General features: G+C 44.4%; 1 long non-coding RNA gene across 1 annotated transcript in view; it reads left to right on the top strand.

The window, feature by feature from the left end:
- The window catches only part of LOC142830295 (uncharacterized), a 107847-nt gene extending 82062 nt beyond the window's left edge, over positions 1–25785 (top strand). The window contains exons 2-3 of the long non-coding RNA XR_012905449.2: positions 24657–24767; positions 24960–25785. This is a non-coding gene — a long non-coding RNA (uncharacterized LOC142830295). The remainder of the gene's footprint in view (positions 1–24656; positions 24768–24959) is intronic.
- Positions 25786–26725: the final 940 nt, after the last annotated feature.

Raw genomic sequence — 26725 nt, 5'->3', positions numbered from 1 at the left:
AGGTGGGAGGAGTCGTGCTGCATGAGCAGCATGTGGAGAGAGGAGTGGAGGTACCCCTCAATGAGCTGGGGGTTCTGTTCCTGCAGGGCCACGAGGGCAGCCTTCAGTAACTGCAGCAGGAGGTGTGGCATAGGGCAGGAGTGCTGTTGTGTCTGCACGGGCAACCCAAGCAGGCAGTGGAATGGGTTTCCTGTCCCTCAAGGAGGTAGGCAAAGGAGAGGAGCCTGAGACACGGCTGTACAAGCGGGTCCCTTTAAGCTCAAGCCTCAAGAAGCAGTTCAAGAAGTGAGTGCTGTCCTGATGCCCTGTCTGAAGTGCTTCTGGGTGGCCTTAAATGCAATTCAGTGTCCAATGAGTGTGGACACTCTATTTCAAACTAGCTCAGTGCTATTTCAATGGGCATTTGCAGTGTAGATAGCTTATTTTGAAATAGTACATTTCAGAGTTTCTATTCTGAAATAACCCTGCAGTGTAGACGTACGCTAAGGGCTACATGTTCCCCCTTGATCCACTATCATGTACACTCTTACTCTAGTCAGTAGCCAGCCCAGGGCCTGTTTCTAACTCTACTGTGTATTTCTGAAATACAAGAATGTGAACAATACTTGGTAACTTTTCAGAATAGGAATGATGAAAGGTAAAGATCAAAGGAGAGAGCCATCAGATAGCTGTAATGAGCACTGTGGAAACCAAATTATTAAATGTTTTGCATTTGAATTAAAACCACATAATCTTGTCACCTGAATGCTAATTGCAATGCCATGTATATGAAAATATATTTTTTAAAAAGTCTTAATTATGTTTATAAAACTGATAAATTATGTTCCATCAAATAAAGCACAGGACGAAGCCTTTGGGAGTAAATCAACCTCTTTGCTAATCTGTAGCACTATAGGAGGCTAAAAGCAATGTCTTTTTATAAGCTGTTGCCCAATAAGTCATAAGGTTTTAGAGCCATAGGCCTTGAACCAAGTCCTTTGCACTGCTTCAGCAGTGCAAAGCACGTCTAAAACCTTTAAGATTTTAAGCCTCTGAGTCCATGGTGAATCAGCTGTAGTTGCCTCTATACTGACCTCAGCAGGCCCACCTACTTGTAGTGAGGTGATGAAGAAGAAAGGGCAGTATAGCTGGCATCCTTACACTCTGCAGATCCCCCAACTGCATGACTACTACTCAGGAACAAAGGACAATAATCTTGGAACTCTGGGATAGTGCAGACCAGACCACTGTCCTGGGGCCATAAAGGTTGCGTCAAAGTACCAGCAACAGGGGAGTGGCAGTTGGCTGAGGGAGGGCCTGCAACCGTGGGGCCTGGTTTTGTTCCTTTATCCATTCACACATCCAGGCGGAGTTCCTCTGGGCAGCGTCTGCCGGCTTCCTCAATACTTCCAAGGAGCACTGGGCACTCTTCAGGGCTCTACTTGGTGTCCCCTTCTAGTGCCCTTCTTTTGACCATCACATCTTCCCCAGTGTCACCGAGTGTTCCCAAGTCTCGGGCGGCCACCCCAAGTTCGGGTGTACACCCTAAGTCTCGTGCTCGACCGCCCGCTCGCGGTCCCAACCGTATGTGTTGTCGGCCCACGCTCCGACAGGCCTGAAGGGGGAGGCCGGGAAGGGGGCTCGGGCCCTCCCACACTCCGAGCCCCGACCCAGGGCCCTAAGACAGGGACGGTAGTCCCTGGATAGTGGAGGGGGACGAGTTTCCCCCAAACCCTCCACTTGCGGGGACCACGGCCCCGCCCTGGGTCTCTTCTTCCCGGCTCAGCCCCGGGAGTTTCCCCAGCTCGGGAATAAGCTTACCCCCGGTCTCTGCCTCCTTCGCGGGTTCGCGCCTCGAGGTCCCCTGGAGTCCTCCTGTTCCGGTGCAGGGTTGTCCGTCGTCTCGTTCCCCCCTTGCTGGCTGGAGATTCTGTTCTTTTGAATCCCCCGCTGGGGCCGTAAGGGGGCCCCGCCCCTGACGTCCACGGTTGCGTCCTTTAGCCCCGCCTTCCCGGCGCGCCCAGTGACGTCATCCGGTTGCGCCGGAGCGTCCTGGTGCCCGCCGGTCTTTGGCTCTTCGGCTCGGCCTCCCAGGCCTCGCTCAGCTGGATCTCCCCCGATACCCTGCTCTCCCGGCGGGTCGAGCCCTGTCCCGGGCCCCGGCCCCGTGTACGGCGCCGTGAGGATGGCCCCTGCTTCGCTCCCCCCGGTTCCGGGCTCCGTGCGGGGAAGCGCAGAAGCGGCGCCTGCCCCGTCACACCCAGTTTTCTTTTTATTTGTCCCCAGTACTCATTTGGTTTCCTGGGCTCAGTGGATCCTCCCCATATGCTGGGGACAGGTCCTTTAGCTGTGGGCAGGCTTATCAATACCCACTTCCCAGAATCCAATAGGGCTTATTCCCTCTTAGACATGGAGTTAAGTGCCCATTAGGGCACCTGTGACTGTCTCCTGGCCAGAGGAGAGGGAGCTAGGTCAAGATAATTAGGCACCTGGGCCTTATAAGGAACTAATGGGAGCTCAGCAGGGAAAGTCTGCAAAGAAAACAGCATTTTGTTGTAAAAAGAACACTCCTCCTCCTCCTCCGGCACCCCTGGGAGTTGATCAGTGGAGAGCTCTGAGATGTGGCCTAAGCAGACAAGAAACTATCTAAGTGCAGGGTAGGCCCATGATATAGGATTAGTAAAACAAGAGCATGAGAGGGGAGAAGACTTATGAATTCAGCAGAGAAGAGAGAAGCTAGAGGACTCAGAGCCAACGTGAGGCTGTGTAAATCACAAGCTATGGGAAGCAACACAAGACGACTTGGAGATAGGAAGCAGCCCATGGAAACAGCAGCATGTGTGGAGAAGCAGAGCTTGTTTCTTGTTAAAGGCTCTCTGGGCTGAAACCTTGGGTTCCTCTACCAGCTCCAAAGAAGGGGCAATCAAGCCCAACGTACTCAATATTGGGTCCAGAGTGGCTGAAGATTGACCCCTAACAGATGGGCTGAGGAATAACTCAAGGGAAGGGGCCGAAGGCTCTTTCATGTTGAAACCATTTTGTGGACTTTTAGTTGAACTTTTTTGTTACCTTGGAAGGAGACTAGACATACCCTGGCTGGAGGACAGAGGCAGGGAAGATCCAATGAGAGGCAGATGGCCTTCAAGAGTTGCTGAAGATGAGGTCCTCTTACTGATGTCAGGGTGCAATGGATGGTGAGTATCCTGTATTAAAGAATCTTTGCCACCTCTCCTAACCCTTAGCTGTGCTAAGCACAGTGCAGCTGGACCAGAGGATCTGTCCCACAACCTTATGCTATATAAGCTTTCTGTCCTAGACTTTAGAACTCTACTCCTCTGTTTTCTTGGAAAGGTTTATGGTGAAATCCTGGTTCTGTAGTGAGTGGAGACAGGATTTCACCCCATTGTTCATCTGAAGTAGATTCAGCACTGGGGCCTATTACAATCTATGCAGGGTTCCTCTCAAATGTAAATATTTAATTCTTCTGTTCAGTAGCTCTGTGAGCTATGAGTGAGTTGTGCAAGTAGTGATGGCTGTGTTGTGAATTAATGAAGACTATTAGGGTATGTCTACACTACCCCGCTAGTTCGAACTCATGGAATGAGGAGTAACGGTAGTTCGAACTAGGAAGCCTAGTTCGAACTACCTAGTTCGTGCCCCGTGTAGCTGCGCTGCACGGGGTTCGAACGAGCGGGGTTTTAAAAATGGCGGCTCCCCGCTTATGCAAATGAAGCCCGGGAAATTCAAATCCCGGGCTTCATTTGCAAGTGCGGTATGCCTACATTACCCTCCTAGTTTGAACTAGGAGGGTAGTGTAGACATACCCTTACTTCCTGGCTTTTCTGCTTTTGAAAGTTCAGTTTTGGAGAATACTTTCTGGCTTCTTTACAGTAGGGGACTATAAGGAAGCAGAAAGAACTGAATTCCTGCTTTCAAGGAAAGAAAACTATTACATCAATCAATAACTCTTTCAAATCTTTTCTTCACACTATAAGTGAAAACAGATCAAATGTCTTTTAAAAAATACAGTAGAACCTCAGAAGTAACAACACCAGAGCTATAACTTGACCAGTCATCCACACATCTCATTTGGACCCTGAAGTACATAATCAGGCAGCAGCAAAGACCAAAAGAAGGATAGTTCTGTGTTATACTACACTAAAAAGTAAGTGTGTGTGTGTGTGATGAAGGGGAAGCAGCATTCTCCTTTTGCATATAAACTTCAAAGTTGTAGTAAGTCTAAGTTAAGTTGTAAAGTTCTGGAAGCAAACTCAAACATCCTGTTCAGAGTTACAAGTAACTCCATTCCCAAAACGTTCACAAATAGAAGCTCTACAGTAGAACCTCAAACTTTATCAAATGTTTGACCCCGTCACTGAAATGCAGTCTGCTCTGGATTGGAATGTGTCAGCTGTGTAACAGTGTACAGCAACACAAAATGACTTTGAGAGGCAGTGATTAATAATACCAGTGGAAACCTAATGGCAGTTTAAGCAGATAGAACTTAATTGTAATTTGCCTTATGCAAGAGAGGATATGGAACTCTTCTCTATTATGTTATGAAGTTGATTTTTTATTGAGGCCACTGGAAACAGGCACAAATATGTAGCTGTCTCTGACTCCAGACTATTTGAACGCAGCTTGTGCTACCGAAGGTCACTAGACTGAATCTCCTTAAGTCATCCCCTGGACTCAGAAGTTATGGAAAGGCATGATGATTGCAGTATCATAACGACACATTCTGTGATTTCACCAAGACGTCTGGATTACATCCCCTAATCTTAGGGGAAACTAACCTAAAGCATGCTGGTTCTAGCATTGCCCAGACAAACAAGAGCTACATTCACCTCTGGCTACGTCTACACTGGCAGCTTCTTGTGCAAGAACTCTTTTGTGGAAGAGTTCTTGTGCAAAAACTCTTCCAGAAGAGAGTGTCTACACTGGCATGTGCTTTTGCGCAAGAGCATCCATGCCAGTGTAGATGCTCTCTTGTGCAAGAAAGCTCTGATGGCCATTTTAACCATAGGGCTTTCTTGCGCAAGAAATTCATGCTGCCTGTCTATACTGGCCTCTTCTGGAAGAGCTCTTGTGTAAGAGGGCTTCTTCCTGAGCGGGAGCATCATAGTTCTTGCGCAAGAAGCCCTGATTTCATTCATTAGAATGTCAGTTTACTTGCGCAAGAACACGCAGCCAGTGTAGACAGACAGCAAGTTTTTGCTCAAGAGCGGCCGCTTTGGCGCAAGTTCGCGCCAGTGTAGACACAGCCACTCAGAAGAAGAGGAAAGCTCTGAAGATGGTACAAGACAGTAGTGGAAAAATTTCACTTAACCCCAGTGTCACTGCTGAACTGTCTGTCTTGAAAAATGTGAGCACATTTAATGACCACAAGTACTCAGGGCTGTAGTTTCAGAGCTTACCCAAAACTAAACAATTCCAATTATGGATGCACAGCCCAAGGGAACTTCCCCACCTGCTTACATATGCCCATCACTGGTAATCCCAACCAGCCACTAACTGTAGCCACACCTCTTTCCAAGAGCAGCAAGCCTTGAGGTGCCTGGAGGTTTGTCTATGTGGTTGGGTGAGGGGCTAAAAGGGTGTGTTTTCTAACACACACCAATCACTGTGCATTAAATGGTTTGTTGAGACTCACCGAGCTCACTTTTAAGGGGTTCTGTTTCAAACAGCACTATTGCCAATGTGTGTGCTAGGGAACATTCAATGTGCACCCAAGGTCCACGCAGACCAATTAACCCTTGGCCCATTATAGTGCTTTAGAAATCACACTCCAAAGAGTGCATTTCCCCCACGTGTAGATAAGCCTGGAGCCTCAAGTCTTAGCTCTGAAAAGTACAGTAGGATCAGAGGTTCATTTTCTCACTGGGGTCTTTAAAAGGCAATCTGGTGCCTCTCCCCAAATGCTTTGAGAAAATTGATTTAGGAATAGCAGATCACTCCCTCTCTACATCTTGCCTAATTATCTAAATTAAAGTGATATTAAAATCTCCCAGTACTGCACTACTCTGTGGAGAATCAGGCACCTCTGAAAAATACTCAGTTAACATATTTGATTCCAGAGCAATCTAAATATTGCACAGATTAATCCTTTTCAAGAGAAATCCATCTGAAATAAACTACTTGCTCTTCATGTTAGCTGGGGCTTTATCAACTGTTTTGGCAAGAGAGCTACATACAAGTGCATGCACACTGGAATGTCTGAGAGGAAAATGAGTGAGAGAAACTTAGCCTCTTCAGTTCCATTATTATACCTATTTACATGCTGAACTCTGTCAGGCTGCTTAGCCCTGTATGGATCTGAAGTGGGAAGTAATCTTAAATATTCAGTGTTACAAAGGAGTGTCTTTTGAAAGTGCAACTTCCAGCTGGGTTTTGTTCAAGACCCACCCTTTTAATGTTTTGGAGTGTAGTGTAATCCTTGGACCTTCTATCTATAAATATTTACAGCCTCCTTAATCTTCATTGCTGGATTTTTTTAAAAAAGCCCTCAACAATTCCTCTCCTTCTCCTTAGTGCCCCAGCAATGATTGCCTAGGTGGTTTTGCAACTGTACTGGAAGTCCAAAGAGATGTACTGTCAAAGGATACTCTGAAGACACACTAGTCCTTACACAAACTCATCCATAATCAAACAGCACAAGGAAAGAAAAATACAACACACACAACTGCAACATGCATATGCCTGGTCTCTTCCACACTCTGTTACTGTACTTGAGACAAAGCACCCTGTATTGTAGCCATGTTATTACCAGTCAGGGGCTTGAATATGACAGGATGGGTGTTCACAGTATAAAACCTTAGAATAAAGAAGAAAAAATGTACCTATGCTTGTCAGTCTTGCTATCACTCATTTATGTCCCTCTTTGCACCACTTTCCTGATGTGAGTGTGGGTGCCGGCATTAGGTTGGATTTGTGTTCATATCCAACTGATTGCAAAATCCAATTTGAATTACTATCAAATTATTAAAATGGCTGTCCCATTCATGTTTAGGAACCATGTCAACACTCTCCCCATTCCCTCATGCCCTGTTAGCTGGATGCAGACTAGAATTTGCTGAAAACTTTGAAAGTGAAGAAGTTGTGGTAGAAGGGGGGAAACCACAAAAATGTTAAGGAAGAATGTTCCTGTTCCTTCACCAGTCTTTCCTGACTGTGCCCTTCCAGTGCCAAGCTACTTCTTCCCTAATTACTATGAAAGGGAAGAGGAGGAGACACTTTTCCTTCATCCTTTACCTTAATGCCCTGAGCATCTTTACCATCTTTTCATTCAGCTTTCTCCCATGGCCATAGCAGTGCTCAGTATCTGGGTTGGTACACTGGTCTCTGTCAAGCAGATGGTTGGCAGTGGCACCCAACAATTCTTGTCACTTTCTTTTGTATGTTTGTCATTAGTTCCCAGGGATAGTTGTATATTTCAACCAGTTTTTCACACTCGTGGTTCATCTCCTTGGAGGGTCAAAGCAGACAATGAAATCTTAAGGGAGAGTTGATCTGTGTGTGAAAGGGGAGTGATTTCCGGCCAGGTCTCTTTTGCAAAAAAAAAAAAAAAAAAAAAAACACAGAACCTGATGTTGTCCTAACCCTTTTTATAGCTATGTATTGCCAAAAGATGATGGACCTTAATCGGGGACTCTAGATCCACCCTTAAGGCATAATCCTGCACCACTGGAGGCAATGGGAGTTTTCTCATGAATGTGACTTAGAGACCAATCAAGCTTTTTCTTAGGATGTGCACTGTGTGCTGGTGAATAGCACTGGATAAGAGAAAAACTTGCCATTGGCTGTGGAGGTTGCAGCACAATACAGAGATGTTGTGGATGGATCTTGTAGTAGCAGATCCACTGGGCTCACCCAGCTTTATCCCCATTCCTGTGACACACAGCGAGGGTACTCAAATAAAGCTTCACCACACAGACCATGAATGTCTGCTGTGAGTGTATGCTTCCCAAAATCCTAGCTTTGCCTCTGTGTCATAGAATCTACATTGGTGCAGGTGCCCTTGTGCTGCGGAAGGAACTGAAAGAACTAAAAATATATTGCCCACTGTCTTATTTTATTTTGCCAGTTTGGTGCCAGTACATGAATTCTGCCTTACAGCCAACGATCAAACAACATTAACTAAGCAATAAACCTCTGAGCATCAGAACATATCTAGCTTTTCAGATTAAGGAATTACCCTCTACCACACACACCCTCTACTTTCTAATCAGTCTGCATCTTGATAAACTCTACCATTCCTGGTGTGTTGGAAGACTGCCCTGCCCCAAATTAGAGATGGATCAAATGAGACATGAATCCAAACTCATTCATGCAGTGATAGGGGCTGAATGTTCAGATTTGATTCTCTTGTTGTTTTAGCTCTGGGTCAAATCCCAGATGGGGGAGCCCTCACTTCTGACCCAAGTTTTTTGTGTGGATACAGTCTAGAAGGATCAACTTGTAAGAAAAACTTTAAAAACCCCCCAATGAATAGTCTAGTAGCACCTTAAATAATAACAGAACATGTATATGGTATCATGAGTTTTCCTGGGCACAATCCACTTCTTCAGAAGAGTTCACTATCATGAGATCCATACTGGATTCAATTTCGGGTAGCACCAAACCTCCCCAGACCACCGCTATATGAGACATGAGTTTCTGTTTTGGATGACTACTTTAGAAATCTAGGCGTCTCTCTTCCATAAAGGAACAATACCTGTTAAATATTTTTCCTTGGTCCTGTAGTTCCTTCCTTCATCACATTTCATTTCACCTTTATTTGCCGAAGTAGTTGGGCTGGGTGCCTGAATACTAAGTGGAGCTTATGCTAATATTGTGGGTGATGGATTTCTTCTTTCTTTTCATCTTGGATTCCTACTCATGAACTGGTGTGTTAGAAATGCTTTCTGATTTGCCAATGGACACATTTCCTTTAGAAACAGAATCTAACTACAGTTACATTAATGAAAAGCTCAACACGGGGTGGTGTATACAACACACGGATGAAGCAGCCACATCCACACATGTCAAGTGCTCTTTCAAAGTGGAGCATGGGGTTTTAGCCACATGAGTACCCATTAAAGTTAATAGGAACTGCACAGAAATCCCTGCCTGCTGCTTTGATAATATAGAGGCACATGTTTAAGATGTGCAGATTGAGTTGACATGGACTCTTATCTCTTCAGTGTTTCTACTGACTTCTTCACTGGTGTCTTTACTGAAACACCCTGTACTTATCCCTTTCATTTTTGTTCAAAGCACATGGTGATGTATAATCAGTTGAAGCAATCTGAAAATCAAATGACTAGAGATACATGACCTGGGGCATCTCCGGGTTTCCTACAGGCACCATGCCATTTTTCAGGAGGGATTTCTGCACTGAGTAAATAAATCATCTCCATAAGCAAAATACCCTTCTGGGCTATTCACTATCATTCTCTTTGCCAGGAGCTGTTAACATATGATGAAAACTGTTCTGAAATCCCTTTCACAGAGAGCCAGATTCTGCCACCCATACTTACATTAAATAATCTCTTGCTTTAGTTCCATTGACATCAATGAGATTGCTGTCAGAGTAATATATCCCCCCAAATTTGAACAGGGAGCCATATACTAGTGCAGAGATATTACTGTAATTTTAGTAACACCCCTTTCAAGTCAGCCCCCCAATAATATTAATAATGGCTATTAGCTCTTTGGATACAGAATTCTGTCACTCAGCTTTTGCTTTTTTGATTATTTTGCCTCAGGTGTTACTGTAAAACCTATTGTTTTTATAAGTTAAATAATTTAATGTAATTAGATTGTAAGGGAACTTTTACTATTCCTTAATTTGATAAGGGCAGCAATATTACTTCTGTATGACAAGCCCAGCTCCACTCTCATCCTTAACATTTCATTCATGCCTTGCTTTCTTCTTTTTAAGACCTAAAGCATTTTAAAAAGTGAGATACGGTCATTTAATGTTCTATTCTATGCAGGGTGGGTGTTTGCAATGTAGCCTCCTTTAAACAGATGCTAAAGCTCGCCATCTTGTGGTCTATATGACAACTATTGCTTTCAGGTTTTGTGTGTGTTTGAATATGTACATTTTTACTCACTAATGTAAAGAACCAATACTAGTGTCTTCAATCAGGACCAGCAGGAACATACTGTGCAAGTTTTCTTCACCCACCTATGCCAGTCCCTCTGACACCAGGGGACTAGATACAGTCTTGGGCCTACCTTACCATAAACTAAATTTGTGCAGCAGTAGTTGATAGCGACCTCCTCTTCTGTACGCTTTTTCTTGTAACCTGGAATAAGGATTGGACACCAGGTATCTTGTTCTGCACTGCTGTATCCTTGTGCAGTTATATATACGCAAACTAAAGAAATTGCTACCAGATCCAGAACGCTGAATTTTAAATAGAATCTGCAACAGATGCAGATGGCTACGCAACGTGTAAAGCAGTGGAGAAGTAGATCCCACCTCTCCATAAGGTTGAAGCAAGTATGGCAACATATTGCACTGGATGCTACCCTAGGGGATCAGAGCTAAGCAAATTCTCACTGCTTATCAAAAACCTATTTCTCTAATTTTCTGGAGCAAGAGAAACATGCATTGTTTTTTAAAAATGTAGGTTGAATCTTAAATACATCTGTCACATTTTTGGCTTGAAATTCCATATACCTCCTCCCTGAATAAGTCAGTGATATTTTTTTCTATGCATTCTTTTTACAATAAGGATGGTGTTCACTGAAACTGAAGATGTAACATTAGGGTTGGATTTGGTTTGGAGATTTTTTGGAAGGGAATCCCAAAGTTGGAAACACTTTTTGAAAGTTAGGAAATTAATTAACTACATTACAATATGTATTGAAGGCCTTCAATGGGCACAACATTACAATACAAATAAGGAAATCAGGCCATTGATTTTTTTTTTAACTTGGGTCAAAGACAAGAATTTAGGCATGCAGGTCACCTGCCCTGTAATCATGGGATTATTAGTTAGGCAGACTGGAAAACATGAGGTGAGTCCAATGGATCAACAAGTCAAGATAGGTCTTTGTGCACACAATAGAACCATGGGCTGCATGTGGCACAATGCAGCCTATAAGACCTTGACAAATCAGTCTGGCACTTGGGAAAATGACCCTGCTTCCTTCTGCAGCTCTTGTAGGCTACATCTAGACTGCGGTGCTGTTTTGGGATGCTGGAATAACAGACGGGTTATTCTGGTGTCCCTGTAACTCTCGTTCCATGTGAATTAAGGGACGTTTTGGAACAGTGCTTTATTTCAAAATTACCTTGAAATAAGCTACCCTTTTAAGCCCGCTCTCTCCAGCACTGGCTTCTGCCTGTCCCTCTCCCCTTTCCTCCCCCCTGGCTGCCTCAGGAGGCGAGGAAGGGGGAGAGAGAAATGTGTGTAGTCAAGATTAACTGATAAGCCTAGGCTTATGGGTTAATCATATAGTTGACTACCCGTAGACATCCCTAATACAGAGTGCCATGGATTGTGTAAATGACCCAGCTTTCTGAAGCTACTTACTGTAGTGTGGAACTTCTGCCAAGAGATCAGATCTTATTCCACACTTATTCCACACTGGCTGATGGGAGATAAGAGATTTTACTGGGGGTAGGGACAGTGCATGAAGCCTCTTCCTCCCGCCCTCCCTTGCCCTGCTGGCAGTGCAGAGAGCCACATGCACTGCCAGCCAGCTGTCTGGGACTGGGATGGGGGAGCCTGCCTGAGAGTGCTGCTTGCCAGGTAGTGCTTAGGTAAGTGCCTTCCAGACAAAGCCTGCCTCTCCCTCCCCACAACTCCCTTGCCAACCTTGTACCCCTCCTAAACCCTCTCCCAGGCCAGATTGTTCTCCTGAACCCATATGCCCCTCCTGGACCCTGCACTCCAATCTCCTGCCCCAGATCACAGCCCCTCCTTTAAGCAGACCCCCTCTCAGACCCCATGCCTTCTCCTGCACCCCAGTCCCCTACCCCTAGCACCCTTCTGTACCCAGCCTCCATCCCAGACCCCACAGTCACTCCATAAAGAAGCCCGGCCCTTGACCACTTACCAAAATCTTGATGTGGCCACCCCATCAAAAAATGATTGTCCATCCCAGCTCTAGACTGAAAAGACGAAGTGAAATAGGAACACGGGCAAAATAAAAATGGAGAGCCTAGGACACAGGAATGGTGACAATCCCAGTATAATCTCTGGTTCCTCTTTTTCCTGCCCTCTCTATGTTCAGTTTGTCTGAGTAAGGCTTATTACTTCTTATTTTCCCCCTGAACATCAACAAATATGCCCCTTTCTGGCCACTCCTACTGTTAAGTCCCTTGTCCTTGCTTTGCTTAGCATAAGTTTTTTTCCAGCTCCTCCTCCTCATTCCACTCTAATCAAAACACAGCTGCTAAAGACATCTTTCTCTCCTGCCACTCAGTCCACATCCCCAGCTGCCTCAAATCCCTTCCTGTCTCATATTACATCAAATCTGAGGTCCTTGTCATCACCTTTAAGCTTCACTCCCCCCATACTTCCCTCCCGGATTTCATTTCCTTCTGCTTTCTTGCTTACTACTTACACTCCTCCCACACACGTCACCACCTCTCCATTCTTTTTCTTGCACTTTTGCTCTTTCCTCACAAGTCATTTCTTTCTCTTTCCTTAGATACTGAGTTCTGTTCCTGGCTCTGCTCAGTGACCTTGCACAACCCATTTCCCCTCTTGTAAAAACCAGGGATAATGATACAGGGCCACCTCTGCAAAATGCTTTGAGAACTACCTATGAAAAATCTCAGAGTAGCCATGTTCAGCTGTAACTTTAAAAACACGTAGTCCCGTGGCACCTAGAGACTAACAAAAATATGTATAGTATCATGAGTGTTCGTGGGTAAAATCCACTTCATCAGGTGAGCTAGAAAAGTTCCCTATAAGAGCTAGGTGATGGCATTTATATATAAATAAATTAAAATCCACCTTTGCCAAGAATCTTTTTTTCTCCTTACTTGAAAGCTCTCCTTACTTGGGCTGTTCTCCCAGATCTAGTCTTGTACTTGTATTTATCTTTGTTTGTAAAATTCCTTTGGACAGGAGATGTGCCAGGCACCTTGCACACTTTCTGTGATACATAAATAAATTTCAATAATATATTAGTGAGACTGACCAGAAATTCCCTCAGCTGTGGGGGAGAGAGAAATCATCGAGGCTGGTACTCCCTGAAACAGCAAGCAAGTTGAGATCTAAACAAATGGTTACTAGTAACAAAATCCAGGATTTCTGCCTCTCTCTCTTTCTGTGTTTGATGCACTCACCAGCATGATATCTGAATGCAGCTATCCATCTATACCTGAAATATGACTCTCCTACCCTGTGCTTGCTCCTTCAGAGCATGCTGCCTCCCACAATGGTGGTTATGTCTCATCTGAAATTCCAATCAGCACACACAGTTTACAATTCTTGAAGTAAGCTCTTGGGTTTCTGATCACGTGACCAAAAAAGAATTTGGTGGGGAGAAAGTGCTTCATTAGCTTGTTTGGATCACATAAATGAATTATTTTTTTAAATTATTTAATTACACTTAATACGACCAATTCATCTAAACTTTTACTATAGTATTGCTTAATGTAAAAAAAGCAGCAAAGAAAAATACAGACAATCCAATAGATCTCATGGGAAGGGGTGCCATTTCGGATTTTGATGATGTGGGTGAAGCAACCTGTGAATGCCATGATAGCAGGGGAGAAGAGAGTGAGAGCATGGAGGGGCAGACTGAGAGCAGAGGCTTCAGCAGTGTTACTGAGCATGTTCAGTACAAGCCAAGCACCAAATTTGGGAGGAGGGGGAGAGAAACCAGGCCTATCCACCCTATTCTCCCTCCCCCGCCACACACACACACACACACACACGCATCACATTTCTCCAGGGGCTAACAAGGCAATGGAAAACTCTACTTTTTTGGCAGACAACTTAGCAGTTAGCTGACAGGAGCACTGTATCTAATTCCTATATAAAAGAAAGAAAATTACATTAATATTAGACTCACTCAGCTCTAACATTAACCTAGTCTGACATCTTGTGGCAAGTCAATTAAGGAACACTGGTTAGCCTTAACATTTTAAAGTATATTCCTGTTTTGTTACTAAATGTGGAGAGAGACAGACTCTGTCAGGACTCCTGGACTCACTCTCAGTTCTGGAAGGGATTAGGGTTTGGTGGGTATAACAAGGGGGCAGATACATTTCAGATATGTATAACAACATCATAATAGCCATACTGGGTTAGACCAATAGTCCTTCTAGTCCTGTATCCTGTCTTCCAACAGTGGCCAATACCAGGTGCTTCAGAGGGGAATAAACAGAAAATATCATTATCATGATATATCCTCTGTTGCCTATTCCTAGCTTCTGGCAAACAAGCTATGTGTCTACATTGTGCTCTCTTGTGCAAGAACATATGCAAATGAGGCATGGCGATATTCATAGCTGTGCCTCATTTGCATATGTTCTTGCACAAGAGAGTGCAATGTAGATATAGCCACAGAATTTAGGGACACCATCCCTATCCATTCTGGTTAATAGCCATTCATGGACCTATCCTCGTTGAACTTATTTTGTTCTTATTAGGACCATATTATGGTTTGGCCTTTCCACCATCTCCTGGAAAAGAGTTCCACAAGTTAACTGTAAAAAAATTATTTTGTTTTGTTTTAAATCTGCTGCCTATACATTTAATTGTCAGAATCTTATGTTATGAATAATATTTCCTTATTCTATTTTCCCACATAATTCATGATTTTTCTATACCTTTGACATATCACCCTAACCTTTAATCATTTATTTTCTAAACTGAGAAGTCCCAGTCTTGTTAATCTCTCCTAATATGGAAGCTGTTCCTTATCCTTTATCATTTCTGTTGCTCCTACTGTACCTTGTCCAAATACAATGTATCTTTTTAAGATGGAGTGACCAGATCTACGCACAGTATTCAAGATATGAGCATACTATAACTTTATGTAGAGGCAATATGATATTTTCTCTTATATACTCCTTTCCTAATGATTCCCAATATTCTGTTAGCTTCTTAGTTTTTAGACTGCCACTGCACATGGAACAGATGTTTTCAGGGAACTATCCACAATGATTCCAAGATCTTTCTTGAGTGGTGTGAGGGGGCGAGGCAGCCCTGCACTGAGCCTGCAGGGCCCAGCCAGGGTTACCTGGCTGCAGAGGCCTCGCCCAGCAGCCCTACCGAGCATGCCCGGGCTGCAGCTCAAACATAAAAGCCTGGGGAAGAAGTCAATCTGATGGGATAGCTGGAGGAGAAGGACTGGTGAAGGGAGCGCCTGCACAGCTGTCACTGGAGACTCCAGGAGAGGCTGGGAGGGGACATGGAGGTGAGCTGGTGCAACCCAAGGATGGCCCGCCGGGGAGATGCTGGCCTGGAGGCTGCAGCCAACTGGGCGAGTACATGGGAAGGAACCCCTGGGAACCAGCTAAGAAGTGGCCCAAGGCAGGAGCAGGAACCGCCCCTCCTGCCCTGAGAACGTTGGTACGTTTCGGCTGAATTGCCCCGCCGAGGGACTGACCCTCTACTCAGTTGCTCACAGGGCCCTGGGCCGGGATGTGGTGTAGGGTGGGCCTGCGTCCCCCTACCTAAGGGTGCGTCCCCACTACAGACTTAAACCGTGTTGTGGACTCAGGTTAGAAGGCTGTGGCCTTGCCTTAAAGGGCCAGACTTAAATTGTGTTGTGGACTCAGGCCGGAGGGCCTTGGATCTAAGAGGGCAGGCAGGAGGGGCCCACCACATGTGGTAACAGCTATTTTAAACACCTCAATATTTGTATGTATAGTTGGAATTATATTTTTCCATGTGCATTACTTTGCACTTATTAACACTGAATGCCATATGTCCTTGTGTTCCCCAATCACTCCGTTTTGTGAGATCCCTTTGTAACTCTTTGGAGTTATCTTTGGATTAGTGTCACTGTTCATCACATTTTCAAGAATATTTGTAAGTTTAACAGTAGTGATTCAAATGCAAATCCCAGCAGTACAACACTCGTTCCTACTCTCCTATCTTTTAAGTGGCATATCCAGCAATGTTTTCATGATGATCTAATCATCCTTTAATTACTTGAATGCCCAACCTTTTGTTATTCTTAATCACCCTGCCTCCCTCTTTTTATAACAAATTCCCTGCACCAAAGGCAAAACTGTAAGCAGCTCAAACTCTGTTGCAGTTAAGACCTGTGTCTGGAGTCAGGGCATGCAGTTTTAGCCAGACCTCAAGTATGAAATCCAGGGATTCCAACTTCAGGAGGGGAGCTACTGCCCTCCTAGTCCCCATAAATGGTGCCCTTGCTCCATGAGCAATCTTTGGGCAATACAGAATGAAATATGGACTGCTACATCAAATTGAAGGAATACGATCAAGTTTTCAGACCTGCCTAGTTTAGAATAAAGGTTGTCATGTGGTTAGCGTGGTGCTCCAGAAAACTGCAGTCTCCTTTTCTCCAGCATAGCTTTGACACTAGCAGATTTGCTCTTGAATTCTGAGCTCTTGGTGTTTATACTCATTGTTTGTAGTACAGTGGAGCCTAGAGGCCCAACTGAAATCAGAGCCTCTTTGTTAAATGTTTACATACAGTAAGAGACAATCTTGGCACTGAAGAATTACTGTAGGCTGTCTTTCAAAACAAGAGTGTGGCTTTTTTATTAAACTACACCACTGCCCTCCCACGTAATTCTTTATAAATAAAAATACATAGATCTGGCAAACAAAGTGTGAATATTAATCAGACTTTGATCTATACCAAACTTGGGAGGTATTTTTTTTTAAATCTACAAACAGGTTAATTGATACTTACCTTCACTCCACATCTCTAACAGTTACTATTTGTTTCTTTGCCTTTTCATGTATACTTCTTATACCAAAAATCACATTCTGAGTCAATCCCCCAATTTCTAAACTCCACTTCTAAGACAACCATTTGTCTGCTCTACTCCACTCTATAAGTGAGACTCCACATTTTCCCTAGTAAACTGGATTTAAATCCTGCAGCATACGTAACCTCCACTTGGAGTTTGCCAGCTCCTGGAACTCTGAACTGAGGCCCTATGGCAGTGATACCCAAACTTTTCAGGGTCATGTCCCTCCAGCCAGAGCTGGGCCAGAAGCAGGGCCACAACTCAGGGGCTACATCTACACTGGCATGATTTTCCGGAAATGCTTTTAACGGAAAAGTTTTCCATTAAAAGCATTTTCGGAAAAGCGCGTCTAGATTGGCAGGATGCTTTTCCGCAAAAGCACTTTTTGTGGAAAAGTGTCTGTGGCCAATCTAGAGGCGGAAAAGAAATCTCTGCTGTCTACACTGGCCCTTTTGCGTAAAAGTTTTTCGGAAAAAGACTTTTGCCTGAACGGGAGCAGCATAGTATTTCCGCAAAAGCACTGACAATCTTACAGGAGATCGTCAGTGCTTTTGCGGAAATTCAAGAGGCCAGTGTAGACAGATGGCAAGTTTTTCCGCAAAAGCAGATGATTTTGCGGAAAAACTTGCCAGTCTAGACACAGCCAGGAGGTGGGTGGTGAGTGAGACATGGACATGGGTAAGGTAATCCAGGTTAGGGCTGCAGATATGGGAACAGAAAACCATGTTCAGGCCAGAGCAGAGCTGGGTGGTGCTCTATCTCTACCTCCCATGGGGGCTGGCCATAGGATTGGAGTAGGGATGCTAGATATTGGGTAATTGAATAGTCTAGTAACTACATAAATTCTTATTGGTTACTTGACTATTGTATAGTCTGTGGGGCTGAGGCCAGCAGCCAGTGTGCTCAGCCCCCACCCCCAGGGAGTCCCCATTCCCAGGGAGGCCCCTGCCTCCTTGAGCTGCTGCCTCTGAATCAGAAGCAGCAGTGTGGGGTGCCAGGCAGGAGCCAATCCATGAGGGGAGCCAGTTTAAAAAACAGCTCCCCGTGCAGACTGCCTGCCACCCCATACTGCTGCCTCTGGTACAGGGGAAGCAGCGTGGGGTGGCAGAAGCCCCTGTCTGTGGGGGGTCTGAGCTGCCCACAGACAGAGGTTGCTCCAACTCCCTCCCACAGAGCAGCTTCTGTCCACAGTGAGCCTGGGCCCACTATGGACAAAGGCTGGTCCCCAGCAAACCTCCTTCCTTTCCCTCCCACAAACAGAGGCTGCTGCTGAGGACCAGTCTCTATCCACAGCAGGCCCGGGCTCGCCACGGAGCAGCCTCTGTCTGTGAGGAGCTTGGGCCCACCACAGACAGAGGCTGCTTCACAGCAGCTTCTTCTGCCCCCAGCCCCTCTCCATGCTGCAGCCTCAGAAGCACTTGGGAATTTCTTCCTGTGGGGTCCCCCAAGCTCTTCAACCCTCTCAGGAAAGAGCTTAAAACAAATTCATAATTGCTGACCTTTCAGTTTTAGGCATGTGCACACACAACCTCCTGCCTTCTAGGACAGAGGAATCAGATCATAGTCTTAAAAAGGTTGTTTTATTAACAAAACAAAGAAGACATACAGTAGTTGGTAAAGCACACTTGGTTACTAGGTATTACAGAGCAACGGGGAAAAAACCAGAGAATTAGCACAGAGAATTGCTTCCCTGGGACTCAGTTTAAAATTTACATTGTATGGAGGGGGGGTGGAGCAGCATATGTGGGCTCAGCACAGAGGAATTCACAAACCAAAAAAACAAAAAAACAAAACCCACCCCAAAACCAACTGATTGTTTAACTAAACATTTCTTGTTTACTTACATATCTGCTGTTCCAAGATTTAGTCCTTCTCTAGTCATGGATATCACTGGAAATTCCATGTCTTGTTCCTGGCTTAACTCCTCTCTCCTTTGCGGGGAGGGAAGACATGTACTTCAATCTGTCTCCCTGCAGCAGACAATTCCTGCTTTTTCAGAAATGCTCACTCTTTTCATTGCCTCTCCTGGTTCCCTGCCAAAACCTCCTGGAGATTCCCTGTCTTTGGATTTAACCCTTATAGGCAATTTAGTTAACTGAATGGCTGGGATTTCCAGAAAAGGGTAATACCCCTCCCATTCATCAAAGCTGTTCTTTATCATCTAGATTATAATTTGCCCCTCTCAAATAGTAGTCTTTTGTCTAGTCAAAGCATAGGCTACAACCATCACAAGCATCCGGAGAAGGCTGTATCTCAATTCAGTGGTGCAAAAGTCACCTTTCCATTAATTATGTGAAACCTGTCAGGCTGGTCCTAGGAGGGAATTGCCTCACTGTAATAGCTTTAATTCAGCATAGGGGTCTGTATAATTGTTGGAAGGCAGCTGTGAGGATGAGGTCCAGGTTGGTGAGAAGGAGAATAATTTGCTCATATTTAAATCAATTGGAGGAGGATGGGCACAGACTAACCAGGAATCTGAGATGCTGCTTGCAGCCTGGGGTCTGTGAAGATGGAGTGAAGTTTCCCAAGGATACCCAGGTGATGGGTTCCAACAAGGAAAAACTGGTGTGTGCTGAGCATCCATTGACAGTCTCCCATCAGCTCCCTCAAGTGCTGCCCTCCTGCTGGTTGACCCTGTGGATCAGTGCCTCTCCCTCCCTTTGCGCACCTCCCACCTGCTGCTATCAGCTGACTGGTAGCATTTGGGGATGGGGAGGAAGTGAGGTTGCAGAATGCTTGGGGGAGGGAACACAAATGGGCAGGAAGAAATGGGTCAGGAAGGGGCAGGATGGGGCTTTGGTGGAAGAAGTGGAGTGGGGGCGAGGCTAGGGCAGAGGTAGCCTACCACTTTGAAAAGTCAGAACCTGTGACTCAAGTAGCAGGAGTTTAAGGGTGAAGGCTCCCAGTATTCTCACCAACTTTGAAACCCTTATCCTAGGAAGGGATTGTCTGTTGCACAGGGAAACTTGCAGTCCCTCTGTCCCTTCTCATCTATTTTTCTGGGGGAGGGCAGGGTGCAGTCATTGGATATTGTGGTCCTGGGAAAAGGAACATTTCAAGACATTTGGATTCCCCTATAAAGCTAGTGTTGGATTCAGACCTCCAGCTTCAAGGGTTATGATCTAGACCAGGCCCAGCTGAATTCCATGTGAGCTGACTGCAGGGGGGGGAGATGACTGGGGCTGGTCAGAGAGGATAGATAATATGCTCAAAATGGTGTGTGTGTGGATCAAGGAAATGAGGGCTAGCTTCATTTTCCTAGTTAAACAGAAGAAAGTAACCACCACAGATGTGTCCCACGCAGGTCTGGGAAAGAGTTAGACATGCTGATTCCTAAGGGAGTCCACACCGCATTAAACAAACGCATGTTCCGCATCATGCAGCACCTGTTAAAGTAGGCATAGTGAAGAGCCCAGCAACTTAGGTGGACTCTGTGATCTGAGAGTCTGAAGCATCCTTATCTGGAAAACTAGCTTAGTAGCCCTACTGAAACTAAAACCCAAAAGCTGTTGAGGGAGAAGGACATAGTATAACTGAAATAAGAAAGAAGGGATTTTCCTAATTTGAATGCAGTAACATTGGTTTATTAACTCATTTCACAACACAATAGATTCTCTATTTTGATAGCAAAGAAAAAGAACAAGAGTGGCTCAAGGCAGGGTTTGCAGATGAGGCTTACAAAGCCATTTGTGAAACTGGGAGCAAAGTTCATGTTTGTTCACCTGTCAAGTGTATATCAAATCTGTATCTTGGCTATTGTAAAATAATGATATTTCACTTCAGTTTCAATACATAAATCACAGCACAGCAAAGGTGTCTAGCAAATGTCTAATTTAAATATTTGTAATTATTAATTTAGAGGAAACTTTTATTTTTCTACTTTTTATTGTAAGAAAATTAGGGAAATCAAATATGAATCCCCTTTCTTGTTTGTGGTATTGAAATGAGCCTACACAAGCTTTTTGATGGACTGGAAATGTTGAATTTCTAACAAAGACATCTCTTCTCCCAAATGTTTCCCAGACATGTGAGTTAAATGTTAACAAAACTAAAGAAAAAACATGAGTTTTATAACGTCTGAATGAAAGTTGCTTTCCTGGAGGTTTCATTTTTTCCTGGAGGTTTCATTTTTAATGATTTAATAATATTGCTAGTTCTCTCCCTGCAGAAAAATTGTGCAAAACAAGACATCTATTTAAAAAAAAATATGCAAAACCTTGCCTCTCCCTTCCCTCTGGCTCTCAACATCTTTAAACAAATCTGTCAGGTCTTTATCCAGAATAAAGTGGGGGAAATAGCATAAACCTCTTCCCTTCCACAGATCTCGTTTTGAGCCAATAAAAAGTCAAAGCAACAAGCTGAAGAACTGAAAAGCTGTATCTATCCCCAACTGTTTGGATTTTTTTCAGATAAAAATGGCAGTGGATTAAAAGCCTGTTCTTGCATTCTAGAGCTTTACAATTAGCAAATCTCTGCCTCTCCTTCACATATAATATGTTAGTGGCAGAGGAAAAGTATGCCCTGTTATTACATGCTATTATTACTGATGACCTGAACTGTGGACTCCAATTACTGAACTCTTGCATCAAATTGAAACACAAAAACTGTGTTGCAGCTGTATTAGAATTCTAATTAAATGGTCCAAAATTACAAAAAAAGAAAAGCTTCATCCTGGAAAGCTCTTGGCTTTTATTCACACCCCTTCCCCCATTTTAATGTATATTAATCAGTGACATCTAACCTTCTCCAGCTACAATCAGTTGTTTACCTGTCAGCCCTAAGCAAATGTTGTTGCCACTGGCTACCATAGCAACATTAGCTTAGATTTTATTTCTGCTGTCCTTGTTCAATATTTCTTTGTAATAACTAAATTCAGAACTACTAGCACCTAAATGGCAGGGTTCATGACTAACGGGTTTTAAATATTGATCCATTCAAAAATATGAAAAATTATCTTCAGAAAATTATTTGCTGACAGAGACTTGACCAGCCTGACATAGTGTGATGGAATTTAGATGCGAATTCCTTAAATAGAAAAGAGGGTTATTCATCCTTGTAGGTAGGACCTCCCCAGTAAGGCCAGCTCAGGAGGGAGATGAGAGAATTCTTCCAAGTATGTCCAACTAGCCTACTGCTATATTTTTGTCAAATACCAAAAGCTAAGCAGAGTTTTGCCTGGGGTTGAAGGACTCCAAGGAAAATGTAGGGGCTAGATGAAGTGTAGTGGCTGTCAATAAATGACACTCCTCTCTGAGTCAGCACTGGCCAGGAGTTGCATCGGTGTTGACATGTTTTAGACCTAGGTATGGGAAGTAAGAGTGCAGCGGTGCTGCAGCACCCCCAGGTTTTACAACTGGCCTCCCCACACCTTAAAGTTGGTCCCACCGTCAACTCCTCCTGTTCAGACCTCCAGCTGGTCCCTGCAGGATCCTGCTGGCCCACGTGCTTTGCTGGCCCCCTGGGGTTGTGCTGCTGTGGGCTTTGCCAACCCCTTGGGGTTTTGCTGGCTCTGTGGACTCCACCAGCCCTTGGGATCCTGCCACTCGCTGGTCCCATGGGCTCCACTGGCCCTTGGGGTCCAAGTACCCATTGGCCCTGCCACAGAGCTTGCCAATCCCACTAGCCCTGGGATCCTGCCACTGGCCCAGGGCTCTGCAGCTGCTCCAAGCTTCAGCAGTAGCCTGGGGTGGTGAAGGTTGCCAAATCTCCTTGACTCGATGGAGTGGGTGCAGTTTATAGCAGTGGAGTCTGGTCTATCTGGCCCTGGAGAGTTGGCCATCCGATCTCAACAGATCTAAAGAGGAGGTGGGGCGCAGTTCAGCAACCCCACCAAGATAGTTCTGCTGGGTTCAGGAAAGTCTCACGTTGAAAGGTGTGCAGTGGGAGTGTATGCAGGGCCTCTTGGGCTATGTCTAGACTGCAAGCCTCTTTCAAAAGAGGCTCTTTCGAAAGATACTTTCGAAAAAGCCTCTTTCGAAAGAGAGCGTCTAGACTGCACATTGAACTTTCGAAAAAGCGGCTTGCTTTTTCGAAAGAAAGCATCCAGTGAGTCTGGATGCTCTCTTTCGAAGAAGCCCTATTTACATTCAAGAACGCCTTCTTTCGAAAGAGGAACTTTCGAAAGAAGGCGTTCTTCCTCGTAAATTGAGGTTTACCGCCATCGAAAGAAAAGCCGCGTTCTTTCGATTTAATTTCGAAAGAACACGGCTTGAGTCTGGACGCAGGTGAAGTTTTTTCAAAAAAAGGCTACTTTTTTCGAAAAAACCCCTGAGTCTGGACACAGCCCTAGTGTGTGCTTTTCCACCTCTTGGCCAGTGGCCAGACAGGAGATGGGATTCAGATTGGTTCCTTACTCCCCACTATCATTAATTTAAACCTTTGCCTGTATTCTTCTGAGTGCTTTTGCTTCATTTTAACTGATTGGGTAAATGTTTAATTAATCAAGGTGGCTTGTACAATCTATTCATTATTTATTCAGCTGATGTCCCCAGCACTGCACTTCTGATTAAAAGGTCTGTTGTTGAGAATTCCTTTTGCCATCCTAACTTGAGTGGGCTTTAACATTCCCCCCCCCCCCCCTTTTTTTTCTTGAATTTGAAGGAATCCTGCAGACAGTAAAATGAGATGGAATTAGACAAGCATCTTTCTTCATGTCCAAATGTACATTTGGGATTTCAGGGGGCAGGTGAATGCTCCATTTCAGCTCCAGGCTACACCTAGGGAAGTGATCAAACCGCCATTTCTTCTTAAAGGTTTTCCTGCATAAACAGTCTAGTCAAACTGAATCTTCCTGTTAATCTGGAAGACTAAATGAATCCTGTCAGTGTGTGCATTGGAGAGAGGGGTTAAGGCTAAACCCAGTGTAAGAACTCAGATTAACTCTTCAGTGTAGATTTACTCCAGACTTTGGCAAGGGATGTGATCTCTCCTGTCATCTATGGGGAAGAAATACATCACAATGCAAAATATGTAAGGAAAGGGTAGGAAGAAACTCCTTTTGCATATCCATTCATCACCATTGAGAAAGATTCATGCTGAGTTGGCCCTCTGAACTCTGTGAGTGGACAGAATTATCGGTCTGTTATCCTGATTTTACTCTAGTACAACTCCATTGGCTCCAATCTCTGAGGATCCAGATCTTATTTCATGTAATGAATCCGAGGTAATTACATTATGTGTGTCAGCACCAACATTGATATCCTACACATTAATCCACAGTGGCATTTTAGGCACATGGATCTCAACACTTGCAATATAACATAACTCATGTTAGACAGAATATTTGGGCAACTTCTATATGAGCTGTTAACTCCTCTGATTCCCAAATATTCAACTGCTTAGAGTTGCAATGTGGTAATAGTGTAATATATTTTTTCAACATCTCTTCTCATATACCTTTTGGATCATTAAAGTTGGAAGTGGCTTCTCCTTTAATACTGTGGTTTTGATATCGAGATGCGTCCTGTGTTAAGCCAAAATGCACAAGGTTTTTGATTACTTTATAAGAAAACGCTTGAGACAAATCTCTGCAAAACTAGTGGAGGATAACATCCCCTTTGACAAGGATGATCTGGATCCATTTCTTCTTTCATGCTGACACACGGGTCTGCTTCAAACAGCTGCCCTGCAGAGGAGCTGCTAAATGGCTGTTTATAACCACTCCTACCCTCCACCCCCGTTAATCTCCCCCAAATACCATTCACAGCTGAGTTGTTGCAGTGATAGTTTGGTATAGACTGAAGTATATTTAAATCTCTCACTCTTCCAGGCATTGCAACAATTACATCACCAAAAAAGGGTTCTATTGGAGTCTATAAAGATAGCTGCCTGCTAGATCATTTTGGACTACTCAGACTGATTTACTCAAGGCTATAACCAGGTATGTGCCAGTCACAGGAGATTTACAGGAATCTTGGACCTTCCCTATCGCTTTAAATAAAGTATAATGGTATCTCACAGCAGGCTTTACCATTAGCTGGTTTACTCTGTCTGCCTTCTGATATACTGCTGAGTTATTTTTGTCACGTCCAATATTAAATTAGTAACAGAGATTTTCTCTTTTCTTTTCCAGCTGTTCAGAAACATCACAGCAAGCAGATTTCAGTTCCTTGTCCCTAGTCAGATGATAAATTACACTTCTTCCTTTTGCCAGCTCCTTAATCAGCTACAGGAGAGAAGAAAATAAAAATGGCGTCTGGGGGATCTGATTTTATAATTACTCTCTTCTCAGTGGAGTTCATTTTCTTTTTTTAACCTTTGCCTCAGCCAGAGGTGGGGAGTTTTACTCTACTTGCCTGAACCCAAGCCCTGCATTTTGGAGGTATTTGAACTTGAATCCAAACTTGACAGATGGGTTCTGTCATTATAATGGGATGACCAAATCCCTGTATCTGATTTCCTTCCCCCCACTCTCCCAACTCCTATGTCCAAACCTAACAGCTTTGGTTCACATCCCTTTTTAATGTCTCCTTTTTCAAAATGAAGAGATGATATAATGAACTGTTTCTGAGCATGCAGCAATTGCTTTCAGAACACACACACAGAAGGGCTGCGCTCATCTTGTGCGTGGAAGAATAAGGTCAGTGCCTTATACCAAAAGGAATCATGAGCTAGCTGAAGGACTTGGGTGTTCCTCTGTGAAGATCTGTCCCTGTAACAATGAGACAGTAGGCCATTAATGATTCTTTATTTACCTCCCTCCTTCCCCCCCCCCACCCCCCGGCCAAGAAACTCTATGGCTTTGTCTACACTGGCAAGTTTTGTTGAGGAAAAGTGCCTTTATTCAACAAAACCGTGAGTTTTTATACTGCAATGTGACTTCTGTCAGGAAATATGGCCATTTTTGTCACCAAAAAAATTCCAGCTTCATGAGGGACTCTTTTCTTTTTCCCTCTGAGTACAGCGAGACGGGGGGGGGGGGGTGTTTGGGATACCAGAGGTATCCCAAAAAAACCTCCGCTGCGTCCATAGAATGCGTTTGCTCTTTCACTTTTTTGGCAAAAAAGCAAACACGCTCCTTCAGAAGCTCCTGTATTCCTCATTCCACAAGGAAGAAGGGGGCTTTCGAAAGAGGGTTTTTTCCTAAATTTGGCCCAGTCTAGGTAGACCAAATTTCGGAAAAGCCTCTTCCAAAAAAAGTATTGGAAAAAGATATGCAAAATGCACTCTGCATCTTTTTCCGATAGAGCCTCACAGTCTAGATGTACCCTCCCTGTGGTGTTGGCAAACATGTAGCTTAGATACCTTGAGGTGTTTTATCACTATGGCCTCCAGGAAATAGCTCACAACTCCCAATCAGCTTCTCTGTTGAGTCCCAGCTGAGAGTGACCCACAGGATCTGGGACATATATGGGAACATTTCTTGAGCTTTGTGTGAAAAGGTATATGAGCAGGACATGGTGCAGTGCAGATCAAAGATTAAAGAACTTGGACAAGTCTGTCATAAGGCCTGTAAAGCAAACTGACACGCTGATGCTTCACCAAAGACCTGCCATTTCTGTAAGGAGCTGGATGCTGTCCTGGGTGACCCCTCCCCCCACTTCCACCAAAAGCTCTGAGGTTACTTCGGAAAGCACTGAGATAGTATACAGAGGACCTAACCTGGAGGCTGAAATAGTAGATGAAGAAGATGAGGTAGAGAGTTCTCCATTGGTTGCTGGGTGTGTCTGGCAGACAAGAACTGTTCTCCACTGCTGAGGGACATATCCAGTCTGAATAGCTGCTTTCTGAGGACCAGGGAGTAGGGGATGAGATGCAGGGTAAGTGGCTGTGGCTTATGGAGTGCAGGTATTTCCCCCCCCCCCCCCAAAGATTCAAAACTCTGTGTCCAGAATCCCC

Source organism: Pelodiscus sinensis, chromosome 7, assembly GCF_052426305.1.
Source record: "Pelodiscus sinensis isolate ZL-2025 chromosome 7, ASM5242630v1, whole genome shotgun sequence".
NCBI lineage: Eukaryota > Metazoa > Chordata > Testudines > Trionychidae > Pelodiscus > Pelodiscus sinensis.
The sequence above is the reverse complement of the archived record's forward strand: the minus strand, read 5'-3'. Positions and strand labels throughout refer to the sequence as shown.